Source organism: Aotus nancymaae, unplaced genomic scaffold (assembly GCF_030222135.1).
Source record: "Aotus nancymaae isolate 86718 unplaced genomic scaffold, 86718_ANA_hifiasm-v0.15.2.pri h1tg000004l, whole genome shotgun sequence".
Lineage (NCBI taxonomy): Eukaryota > Metazoa > Chordata > Mammalia > Primates > Aotidae > Aotus > Aotus nancymaae.
The window spans coordinates 14,126,394-14,139,192 of record NW_026988415.1 but is presented as its reverse complement, the minus strand read 5'-3'; positions in this window follow the sequence as shown (position 1 = coordinate 14,139,192).

The following is a 12,799-nucleotide window of genomic DNA, read 5'->3' as shown; positions in this document are numbered from 1 at the left end:
CTTATTGGGGGCCTTTAGCCCTGGTACCTCTGCCTGAACTTCCTTATGGGGAGAGGGAAAGAAATCTTCAAGACGCCTTTCTCCATACTGACTCAGTACTCAGAACTTTTTCATTCTAGGCCTTCCCCTGTCCTATTCCCTTGTCCATAAAACCACAGGAACCTTTGTTCAGGGATCCCTTGGCAGTGAGACTATTCTTCACGCCTGTGCTGATCCACCTAACCCTTGAGTCAGTGCTATTCCATAGGGGAAAAAGGAACAGGATGGAGTTGTCACTTTCTCTGGTTTAGCCTCTTGCTTATACTAACACAGTGAGTGATTAAAGGCTTGACTGTTACTTTTATCTTGACTTGTTGTCCTAACAGGTACTCTGACACCTAGCAGCTCACCTAAGCCCTTGACAATGCCAAGAAAGAGAACATTACCATCACCGCCAGAAACCCTTTGTTCTTTTTCCCTATTCATTGTTCCCACCCTCCTTCCCAGTGGTAGTGAACTACCATCCTAACTTTGAAAACTATAGTCTGGTTTCACTAGTTTTTAATGTTTATTTAAATGGACTCATACAGAGATATTTCTTTTGGTCTGAGCTCTTTGTTCAAAATCAAGTTTGTGAGAGTCACTCACATTCTTGCATAAAGTTTAATTCATTCATTTTTGTTGCTGTATAGGATTTCATTGTACAAATAGAGCACAGTGGATTTAACTATTTTAATGCTGATGCTCATTTGGGTGTTTCCAGTTTTAGATTTTATAAATAAGGCAGGTATGAAGGTCCCTAAATGTGTGTTCTGGTGAATGTATATATGTATTTCTGTTGGGTATATACCTAATCATGGAATTGCTGATAAAGTTTTGAGGCCTTTTAGACCCTGCATGCAATATAAGAAAAGTAATCAACAGTCTGGACAGGAGAATTTAGAGAAAAATGTGTTCTTCAATCCTGCTAATGGCCTAATGCACACTGGATGTCTCTTTCATTGGTAGCTCTCCCACTAGTGAACTCTCACTTTGGTCAGTGTGCTTACCCTTGGGTTTATTAAAAGGCTTAAACAAGATCAGGCATGGTGGCTCACTCCTGTAATCCCAGAGCTTTGGGAGGCTCAGATGAGAGGATTGCTTGAGGCGGAGGTTCTAGACCAGCCTGGGCAACATAGTGAGATCCCATGTCTACAAAAAATTTAAAAATTAGCCAAGCATGGTAGTCCTAGCTACTCAGGAGGCTAAAGTAGGAGGATTGCTTGAGCACAGGAGTTCAAGTCCAGCCTGGGCAACATAGCAAGACCCCATCTAAAAATAAATAAACAATAAATTAAAAATTTAAATGATGGGAATGGTGCTCAATCATGGCATGAACAAAGCATGCACACAGACATACACATACACACAAACATACACATGCACAGGCATAAACACATACACATAAATTACTTAAAATATCTCCCTACAGGCATTCCATACTGATAGTTCATAATTAAATTCAGTCCTCTGAGTTGAACTCATAATCTACTAAAATGGTGTGCTTTCTGTGCTTTACATTCAATCATTGGCCAATGTCATTAAGTTGTTAGGAACTTCCACTAATCAGATACCTGCCAGGAAGTTCTTAAAGTTCTTTCCCAAGGACACACAGCTAATAAGTTGTGGAGGCATGATTGGAACTAGGTGTGTGTTATCTGTAGCCTGTGTGCTCTTAACCCCGCAGCACCTAGAATGACATGGAACTTATCTGCATGTGGGGGCAGGTGAACAGATATGCATTAAAAGCATGTTGAAAATGAAGATAAAGAAAATTAACTTTTTTTGCCATCTAAACAAAATGTTTTTCATATTTTGCTTTATTTTCATCTTGTCCTTACTTTGTATACACACACATACACACAACATATATAATTTTTTCTCTCTCTCAGCTTATAGTCATTACACTATGTTATTACTTTGTTTTTATAACTTGTGTTTTTAATCTTATTTGAAAATAAGTACATTCTTTAAAAAACGATGAGTTCATCTCCTTTGTAGGGACATGGATGAACCTGGAAACCATCATTCTCAGCAAACTGACACAAGAACAGAAAGCCAAACACCGTATGTTCTCACGCATAGGTGGTGTTGAACAACGAGAACATGTGGACTCAGGGAGAGGAGCATCACACACTGGGGGCAGTTGTGGGGGATAGGGGAGAGACAGCAGGGGGTGGGGAGGGAGGGGAGGGTGGGGAGGGATAACATGGGGAGAAATGCCAGATATAGTATGCACCTAAAGTAAAATAAATAAATTTTTTAAAACAAAGCTGGCTTCTTACTGCAAAGATCTTTTAGTTCATAATTTCATAATGGCACAAAGCAGAGAATAAAAAGTGAACTATACTGCCATAATGTCACTCATCCAGAAAGAACCACTCAAGTTTTTACTTTTATTAATTTTTTACTTTTAAAAATATTTGTAAACATTTGTATATATTTCCTTCTATCCAGTTCTCTACATACCTACCCATTTTTCCTGTTATAAAACTGGAATCATGTGAAAACTTTCAAGTGGACCTTCTTTTTTCTCAGGGCAGAGTCTTGAAGACACCTATATGTAAGTGGCAGGAATGGAGGAGTGTGTTAGGTAAGTGGTTTCAGAGGAGGTAAATATTGGGATCCTAAATGCAAAGAGAATTCCAAGCAGTCAGCAAATGCTTCTGAGACGTGAGATGTGAAGCACTGCTAAGAGGAAGTGGCATTCACTACTGAGACGTTCCCTTATGCCATTGGAAAGCAGGCCAGTAGGATGAAGGCGTCAGCTCTAGACTCAGCAAGCGAAGGAGGCAGGGAGGGGTCAGGAAGGAGAGGGAGCAGGAACGGGGTGCGTCTCCTGTCAGTTTGGTGTGGAAGGTAAGCATTGAGGAAAGATGATGCAATTTAAGGATTTGGGGGTTGAGAAGCTCTGAGAGGTGGAGGATCTACTGTCATGTGAGACAGGGATGAGATGCAAGGAGGAGGAAGATGCAAGGAGCTCCTGCTCCACTGGTGCAGCAGGAGCCAGAGCTCGCAGGACGGGGAGGGATCAGAGACACAGTGAGCAGCGGAGGAAGCAACAGTTATTCCAGTTGGGGGTTGGGTGCATCTGTGGAAAGGTGTGCTCAACAGACCTGTTCCTCTCTCAGAGAGCATTCCTTCCCCTTCCTGTTCTTCACCCTCTTCTGTCTCCTGGTTTCTGCATAAGACAGGAAGGCTCAGAATTGTCACTGCAATCTGGGGTAGAGAGGACTCTGAGCAGCTGGGGCAGCCTGAGGGCACTGTACACCTGAAGGAGTGTCACAAGATGCAGGCAGATGGTTCCCATCAGTACCAAAAATTCCAAGAAAGCATGCAATTACAAGTACATATTTCTTTTCTTTAACTCAGGTTTTCTTAATTTTGTTTTAGCATGGAGAACTTTCATCCATATAATAGCTTATAAGGTGTTATAAAACTACTGTTTCATGACATTCAGCTAGAGAAATTTCCCAATGAACATGTAAGCATTTTGAAAACTTGGAAACTCTGCAGATGTTGACACTTTCTAGTAGACCTGTAATTTGAAGTAAGAACTGAGCTGATCAGAAATGTGACTCTCTTTATAACTCATCTCAACATGCTCATAAACTCTCATTTCTACTGATGGAAGCAGTTACCAAACCTTGCCACTTTAAGGTGACTCAATTCCTTCTAGTTTAAAACATAATCACTTTTGGGTAATTAATTGCTTATTTTATTCTTGATTTCAATTGTGTAGATTTAAAGTCCAATATCCTTATTAAGGCTGCCCTTTCCTCTCATGTGTCCTTCCCTACTTCCCTCTTTACCCTTCCCCCTTTTCCTCTTCCTTCATCCCCTACTCATTCCTCCTTCTCCTCACCTCCCTCCCGCTATTCTTCCTCTTCTACTTCTCCTCCTTGCTTTTCTCCTTCTTGTCCTCTTCTTCCTTCTCTCCCTACCCAATCCTCAGTTCCTTCTCCTTCACCTCCTCTTCTGACTCTCACTCTTCTTTCCCCTCATCTTCCTCCCCAAGGAATTACCTGGCTACAGATTATTGCAGCCAGGAGGATGGGCCTGTCCCTTTTGCTTCCTCAACTCCCTTGGTCTTTGAATGTTTGCTATTTTCCCCTGTATCTTCAGCAGGCAAGAGTGACCCTTCCTGGCTTTTGGCACACAGATGCTGGTATTGATGGTTTCCATCATGGCCTCTAATCAGGACATCTACATCCTCTGAACCATTCTGTTCCAAGTCCTGGTCCTTGTCTTGCTGACCAGCCTTCTCAGTGCCTCTATGGAGTCTTTTTCTGGGCCTACAGCTGGAACTCATTCACACTACAAATGACTCAGAGGGAATCTGACAGCACTGTGGCAGGAGCTCTCTTTTCTAAATTCCAGGCTGTCATTTCTGAACTCCTGTTGCCTCCTCTTGTTGGTATGAGGCACTGAGGGCAGGTCTCACTCCTAGAGCTACCAGTGGGATGTGGGACAGCGTGCCATTCTGCTCCAGAATTTCCAACCTTTCATGGTTGCTGTCCCAGTACTCCATACTTCTTTCCCAAGTCTCCCTCCAGGGTCGCTGCATACATTTACACATATTGTGCACTCTGCAATTAAAGTAGATTCATTCGCATGCAATATATCCTGGGGTTGTGCAGTGTACAGCCTGCCTGACAGCACATATTAACCCTGTGCCCAGCCCCCTCCCGTGTTCCCCCTTGCCCAGCTCTAGAAGAGCCCTACTCCCTCCTACGGGCCAGATATCAGCACCTATATCTATCTGAAAGATTTGACGTTTGGCAAACATATACTTAAACACGAGTCTAGCTCTAAGAAATTGTGCTCTGAACTTCTTGAGCACAGTCACTGAACAAGCTGTGTTCAACTTTGGGAACCACAGTATTTAAACAGTTGTAGGAAGAATGTGGAAATGGTTGCAATGAAGGGAGACAAATTCAGAATTAGTGCAAATGCTTTTACAGTGGTGATTCACTTTATGTACTTTATACATGAAAACAAACTGAAGCGTTATTCTTTCTTCCTACATGTGCTTTCAAGGTAGTAATTATGGCATACTTAGGTCTTGTTTTATGTTTTCTAAATTTTCCCAAGCTTTTTTCCATGAGGATTTTCCTACATATAGAAAAGTTGGAAAAATTGTACAGTAAACACCTGTACACCCTCCACCACATTGAATTAGGTTTTGGTCATATTTTATGGGCATCATTTTTAATCTCTACATAATAGTTCACCAAATCAATGCATCTTAATTTTTTAGACAACCCCCCCATTTTGGATATATTTCTTGACTCCAATTTCCCAAAATTATAAGTAGTAATACTTAATGATAATCATACAAATACCCTCCTTCCTGAATTTCTAAAGGCTGTGACAGCTGATAAGCTAGAATGTTGATATCAGTGCCCCCTGAAATTTTCATCTCTGAGAAAGAGTCTAAAGAGACTAATAGAGAATAGAAATTATAAGTGAATTCAGAAGAACAAGTACCTGGATATTGCAAGGAATCAAAAACTTAAAGCAGGCACAGTCTCCTGGGACTCTGTGAGTGTATGTTCATGGGGAGGGGTGTCAGTGGCTTCTACTTGTTCTGCTGGGGAGTACAGGCATGAGCCACTGGGCCCAGCCCATGAAATGTTCAAGTGGATTTATCATATAAGATCTGCTCACCCACACTGGAGGGACCAAAAAACATATGTCTCATGACTGTAAGAAATAGATTTGTGAGGGGAGCTCATGTAAACCTAAAAAGCTTTGTAGTTGCTCTTCTTTATAGGTCAGAAATTCTAGAGGAAACTATTGCCACTGAACCAGTATAAGTAAATGCAATGAGGATAGCTGGATTTTTGCGTGGCAGGGGCCAAGTGGGGGCACTTAATTAACAAAGACAAAGTGTGCATAGTTACTGTAATGGGCAGCAGATTCAATGCAGCAATAAGAATAGTCTGACTCAGAGAGAGATCCAAGATGGCTGATCACTAGCAGCTCGGGCTCGTAGTTCCCAGTGAAAGTGCAGAGAACGAGAGGACGCCACACTTTCAGACGAATATTTGTTGCTCACAGACCAGGAGATTCCCAGCAGAGGAGCCCCACGGGTCGCCAGGGCGACTCTTGTGGCCGGCGCGGCGGTTTTGCTGGTGCCTTAGCACGCCAGTTTTTGGTGCAGAGTCCGGAGATTCCCGGGCAGAAAAGCACCATCAATCTTAACACCGCTGTTTTGGCCAGCGCAGTGGATTGCTCAGATTTCAGTGCTGGGAATCAACAAGTTGGACGTCCACTCAGAGACCTAGTTAGAAAGTTGGTAATTACAAAGACGACAGAGGGATAAATATATAATGAAGGGAAGAAATCAGCGTAAAAAGGCAGAGAATACTCAAAATCAGAATGCCTCTCCCTCTACAGGGGATCGCAATTCCTCATCAGTAACGGAACAAGGCTTAATAGATTACGAGTGTGTTCCAATAACAGAAGCGGGTTTCAAAACGTGGGTGATAAGAAACTTCTGTGAATCAAAAGAACTTGTTCTAACCCAATGCAAAGAAACTAAGAACCTTGAAAAAAGGTTTGACGAAATGTTAACGAGAATGGACAATTTAGAGAGGAATATAAGTGAATTGATGGAGCTGAAAAACACAACACGAGAACTTCGCGAAGCATGCACAAGTTTAAACAGCCGAATTGATCAAGTAGAAGAAAGGATATCAGAAGTCGAGAACCAGCTCAGTGAAACGAAACGAGAAGACAAGATTGGAGAAAAAAGGATGAAAAGGAATGAGCAAAGTCTCCAGGAAATATGGGACTATGTGAAAAGACCTAATTTACGTTTGATAGGTGTACCTGAATGTGATGAAGAGAATGAATCCAAGTTGGAAAATACTCTTCAGGATATCATTCAGGAAAACTTTCCCAACCTGGCAAGGCAGGGTAATATTCAACTCCAGGTAATAGAGAGAACACCACAAAGATATTCTTCAAGAAGACCAACCCCAAGGCACATAATTGCCAGATTTATTAGGGTTGAAATGAAGGAGAAAATACTAAGGGCAGCCAGAGAGAAAGGTCAGGTTACCCACAAAGGGAAACCTATCAGACTTACAGCAGATCTCTCAGCAGAAACCCTACAAGCCAGAAAAGAGTGGGGACCAATATTTAACATCCTTAAAGAAAAGAACTTTCAACCCAGAATTTCCTATCCAGCCAAACTAAGCTTTATGTGCGAAGGAAAAATTAAATCTTTTGCGAACAAACAAGTACTTAGAGAGTTCACCACCACCAGGCCTGCTTTACAAGAGCTTCTGAAAGAAGCACTATACATATAAAGGAACAACCAATATCAGCCTTTCCAAAAATATATCAAAAAGCAAAGAACATTAACACAATGAAAAATTTACACTAACTAATGGGCAAAACAGCCAGCTAGTATCAAATGCCAGTATTAAAGTTATATATATTCTAGTCGGATAAAAAGCCAAAACCCATTGGTATGCTGCATCCAGACCCATCTCACATGCAACGATACACAAAGACTCAAAACAAAGAGAAGGAGGAAGATTTATCAACAAATCAGAGAGTAAAAATAAACAAATAAATAAAAAGCAGGAGATGCAATTCTCGCCTCTGATAAAGCAGACTTTAAAGCAACAAAGATCAAAAGAGGCAAAGAAGGACATTACATAATGGCAAAATGATCAATGTAACAAGAAGAGCTAACGATTTTATAGATCAACGAGACAGAAAATTAACAAGGACATCCAGGACTTGAACTCAGACCCGGAACAAGTAAACTTAATAAACATTTATAGAACTCTCCACTTCAAACACACAAAACATACATTACCACCTCACACCTATTCCAAAAGTGACTACATAATTGGAAGTAAATCACTCCCCAGTAATCGCATAGGATTTCATAGGTTTAAATGAAATATTGGTTGGCTGCTTGTTTGTTATTTTCTTCCCTTAATCCTTCCTGTTTACATCAAGTATAATTATTGGTATAAAAGAGGTTTTCAATACCCATTACTAAACTGCATTCTAGCCTGGGCAAGAAAACAATACTCCCATTCTCTCTCTCTCTTTCTCTTCCTTTTTCTTCCTCTTCTTTATTCTTTTTCTTTCTTTCTTTCTTCCAAAAAAAAAAAGAATAGTCTGACTCGCAGATACATATGGCATTGATTAGTTGATCATGGTGTCCCTTGAAGAGAAACAGATGGGCAGTCTACTAAATTCTTACTTGATGTATATAAGTGGATGAGTTCTGGATTGAGTGCACAGAAGTCTAACCTGGGTCACCAAAATAGTCACAGCCCTTCAATCAATTCCCAGATTTGAGCCAATTTACAGACCCAGAACCCTATGAATAAAGGACTCCACTACACTACACTGCCAAAAATATATACTGCTAATTTTCTGCCAGCTTTCCTCAAAGAGATCTATGGCTTTAGAGGTGAATGTGCATTAAGGAAAATGAAGTAATCAAACATTTCAGGGATTACTGTACATTGCTTCTGAACTGGCACTGATTCCAAAAGACTCAAAATGTCACTTCAGTTCACCAGTCAGAGTAACAGTTTATGGCAATCAGGTGATAAATGGAGTTTTAGTTCCGGTCTGTCTCACGATGGGTCCTATGGGTCTCTAAACCTATCCTATTGTGGGTAACTCCCCATATAGGCACTGAGGAAAGACACCTAAGCAGAACCCTGGCACAGTTAGGGCTTGAAGAATGTCTCAGTTTATAGTGTTACTACCCAGCTATTTCCTTTTACATAATCCTTTATATAATCATATATAAGTTTATAGAATTAGGGCTTGAAGAATCCCTTTATATAATCCTCTCTATATAATCATATAATAGTTGATAGTATGAGTGCCTAAAGAGTATTTCCCTACATATATAATTATATCTTAGTTCATAATCAGAGGGATGCCTAGAGTAGACACAGTACAGAGCATGAATTAAGGAATAAGCAGCTTATAATCGGAGGAGTGCCTAGAGCACTCAGACACAGTGCAGAGCATGATTTAAGGGAAAAACAGTTATACCAGGACAAGAATCCATGGCCCAGGCGGCAGCATTCAGTATCGTAAAGATACCCACTGTATGGCAGGCTTGGGGCAAGAGCCACTCCTCCTGATAAAGGAGTTGAAGGACCTTGCTCCAGTTCTTGTGGAAGGCTGCCCTCAGACCGGCAATCCACCTTGGTGACTGTGAAATTTATCAGCTCTTGCTACTGTGCTGCTCGAAAAGCGTCTTCCCATAGAACTCATTGGAAGCTGCCAGCAGGTGGCGGTAACCTGACAGCTCCGTCACTCCTGTGTGACTTAAAGCATCCCCCCATAAATCTTCTTAGAAGTAGTTTGCCCATAGATAGAAGTATTGTACACTACACCCTCTTCACTGCGCAAGACCCACCTTCAAGCCTCAGTGACCTAATGGGGGTGGACCCCTTACTGCACACAGCCCTTGACTTCATGGGAACGGGCCCCTTGCTGTGCACTGTCCACCTCCTAGCCTAGGTGACCTAATGGGGGTGGACCCCTTGTTTTATTGCTCACGACCCTATCACTATCCTTAAAGATGATTTCACTCACTGCCCTGCCCCCTAACCTATACACGATAAATACTCATGCTTCTGGACATTCAGGGCCTCGCCTGACTCCGCTCATAGGTGGCATGGCCCCTTGAGCCTAGCTGCGTTTTCCTTGTACTTCTGTGTCCTATCTCTTTATTTCTCAGATCTTGTGCCTCAGCACAGCATAAGGCACACCCCACGACCCTGTGGGCCTTCAGCCCTACACCTATGGTTATTTCCCCAGTTCCAGAATGCATAATGGGAAGAAAAATATTCAGCAACTGACAGAATCCTCATACTATTTCCCTGATTTGTGGAGTAGGGACTAATGTGGTAGGAAAACCCAAGTGGAATACTCTAGAACTATCTTTACCTAGGAAAACAGCAAACCAAGAGCAATACCACATTCCTAGAGAGATTGTAAGAGATTAGTAATACCATGAGTGACTTCAAATATGCAGACATCCCCATTTACCTCACGTGTCTGGCCTATGTAGAAGCCAGATGGATCTTGGAAGATGGTAGTGGGTCACTATAAACTAAGCCAGGTGATGACTCCAATTGCAGCTGCTGTTCCAGATGTGGTTTCATTGCTTGAGCAAATTAACACATCCCCTGGAACCTAGTATGCAGCTCTTGACCTTGAAACTGCTTTTTTCTCAATAACTGTTAGTAAAGACCAACAGAAGCAATTTGCTTTCAGTTGGCAAGACCAGAAATATACCCACACCATACTACCTCAGATGTATTGTATATCAATTTTCCAGCCCTACATCATAGTTTTAGTTTATAGGGATCTTGATCACCTTTCTCTTCCACAAGACAACATGCTAGTTTATTACACTGATGACATGCTAATTGGACCTAGTGAACAAGAAGTAGCAACTATTCCATACTTCAAGGCTCCTCTAAGTATCCACTGGCTCAATGACTTTCATGCTGTTTTGTAAGGAACAGGCTCTTCTGAAAACACTTCTGTGCTCGGTCCATGTTGTGTGATGTAGGGACCAACCTGCCATCACTTATCATCACAACAGGGCTCAATAGAAAATAAAAATCATGACAGGAATCTGAGGGTAAACAAACAGAAAACCACAGTCTGTCCCTTTGGATCCAACAAGAGAAAGGGATGGTTTAAACTCAAGGTTTTTATGATGCCATGACCCTGAGTGAATGTGTGTATGTGTATGTGCTTGTGTGGAGGGTGTGGGGAGAAGGCCTATTTCAGTACACATATGTACCCCATGGGTCTTCTGTCCCTCCCCGACCTTCTCCAGATGCTCCTGTTCCTCTCAATGAGACAAGCTTACTTGGGTGGCCCTGGGGACAGTTACCCCAAAGCCTCAGTACCAAACTAAGTTCACAATTAACTAAGACCCATCTCTGCAGAGGAGACCAGACTGCTGCCCCTAACCTAATAGCAGCTCACAGTTTCAAGCACTAGCTGTGTGCCAGCAGTGTGATTACCACGGACATACTGCTCTCCCTTTAATCCTCCAAACAACCCCAGAGGGGTCTATCACCCTTTCTGCATTTGACCAGTGCAGAAAGTAAAGCCCAGCAAGCAAGAGTCACTTGCCCAAAGTCACACAACTAGAAGTTGAAAGCCCCCTTTGATCTACCTCCAGAGCTGACACTATGACAGCAACACTGCCTCCCCGTGGAAACCAAAAGCAATAGCACACTCTTCCCTGCACGGGGGAGAAATCTGGAGGATGCAAAATGTTCCAGAGAAGACTACAAAAAAAAAAAATATATCACTGGCCTGTGTAAGGTCTACTCAGGGCAATCAAGAAAATCTGAATGAGGAACTAAGACAGCGAGATGTCTCAGTCCTCTGGACCCGCCAGACCCAGAACCCTGTGAATAAAGGGGAGGCTGGGCCTCCTTAAGAAAGATCACAGATAAAACCTCTCTCTCACTCACCTATTCCCTCAGTTTCACAAGCTCTCTCTTTTAAAAGTCATACACATACTTTAAAAGAATCATAGCCTTTTCACAGCTCGCAGGTTGCAGCTTCTGCACCCTTCTGTGGACACCCTGAGATAGGATAGTCAGGAACTGCTCCAGCACCATCAACTCCAGAATCTGCTCCATGGTGCGCATCTCAGGCCGAAGTCACCGATGGCAAAACTCTAAGAGCCGCCTGTGGGTGTCCCGGGCACCAGCAGCCTCTTGGCAGCAGAACCCTCAGAAGCACCGTTGCGAGGCCTCCAGGCTAGACCCTGAGTCGGGCGGGAGCAGCAGGAGTTCCTGGCTCCAGGTGTAAGAACTTCCAGTTTTCCTCTCATAGAAGGGGAACCCTTTCCGCTCGTGGGAGCCCAGGGCAGACACTACCATCAGGCTCCCAGACCACCTTGGCCCCGAAACCAGATGTGACCGCCGGCGAAGGCGCCAGGGACCAGGAGGGAGGAATGATGGCTTCAGCAGGAGTCCGGCGTGCCCGGGTTTCAAGTTCCAGCCAGTGAGCCCAACTTTGGACCTGGCGGAGCTGTCTCCAGTGGCTTGGCCTCACTGGGCTTGGGACATTCTAGCTCCTGCCCCCGTCTCGCTTCCACCAGGGCCTCCGGGAGGCACAAGAGCAGGCAGCTTTCTCCTGTCTGTCTTGGACCCCCGCAGGACTAAGCCCCCGGTCCACACACAGAAAGCCCTAGCACTGTAAGTTTGGCGTCCACAGACCAATTTGTCAGCTTAGGATCAACGTTAGGGCTGCATTTCCCGAGCGACACCACCGCATCAGGGGGCCATTGGATCAGGTCTCGCCGCAACTCGCAGCTGACCAACCAGAAAAGAAAATTTGGCTACAGAACGGGACCAGCGAGGGACCAATTGGAAGACAAGAGGCGGGGCCCGCAGGCAAACCTTAAGACCCCAGAAACCTCTGTGGCTTTTGAAGGCAGAGGGGAATGGGCAGGGTAGCCTGATCGAAGCTCAGGTCTTAAAGGTAGGGTAACTAAAACGCAAACCCAAAGCCACTGTGAACTGCAGGCGGACGACTGGAGTCAAAATCTCCAGGATGGTTTATTAAAATGCGAGTCCCTGGGTTCCTGTGAGATTCAATGCGTCAGGGTAGCGGGTGGAGCCCAGAAATATGACTTTTTAACAAGCTCTCCCTACAAATTCTCCCCACACAGCCAGGTTTAAGAATCACTGACCCGGTCACAACAGATTTAAAGGTGGTCCCCACCCGCTCTAGTTACTCCAAG